At 66.0% G+C, this 421-nt stretch overlaps 1 non-coding gene across 1 annotated transcript; it reads left to right on the top strand.

The window, feature by feature from the left end:
• Window positions 1–119, top strand: LOC131873103 (5S ribosomal RNA). Its single transcript, XR_009371139.1, has one exon. It is a non-coding gene; the product is annotated as a 5S ribosomal RNA (ribosomal RNA).
• Window positions 120–421: the final 302 nt, after the last annotated feature.

Below are 421 nucleotides of genomic sequence, written 5' to 3'. Positions count from 1 at the left end.
GGGTGCGATCATACCAGCATTAGTGCACCGGATCCCATCAGAACTCCGCAGTTAAGCGCGCTTGGGCCGGAGTAGTACTGGGATGGGTGACCTCCCGGGAAGTCCCGGTGTTGCACCCTTTTTTAGTTTTTCGCCGGGCGTCGCAATGCTATTTGAATAAACCTTTTGCCCGTTTGCGTTCTCGTCGGGGCCGGGCCGGGCCGGGGTGCGCTGCCCGCACTACCGCGCGCGCGGGGGCGACACCGAGCGCGCACCCGAGGCACCCCGAGCACACAGGCCACGGTGCAACCCGGGCGTTGTGCGCGCACCCCGGTGCGCCCGAGGTGCTGCGCGCGCACCCAGGTGAAATCGGTGTGCACCTCGGCCAGTGCGCGCTCGGTCGAGTCGCGCACGTTGGCCAAGGTGCACGGTGATGTTTCTT

This window comes from Cryptomeria japonica, unplaced genomic scaffold, assembly GCF_030272615.1.
Source record: "Cryptomeria japonica unplaced genomic scaffold, Sugi_1.0 HiC_scaffold_1056, whole genome shotgun sequence".
NCBI lineage: Eukaryota > Viridiplantae > Streptophyta > Pinopsida > Cupressales > Cupressaceae > Cryptomeria > Cryptomeria japonica.
Note: the sequence above shows the minus strand (reverse complement) of the source record. Positions and strands in the feature narration are given on the sequence as shown.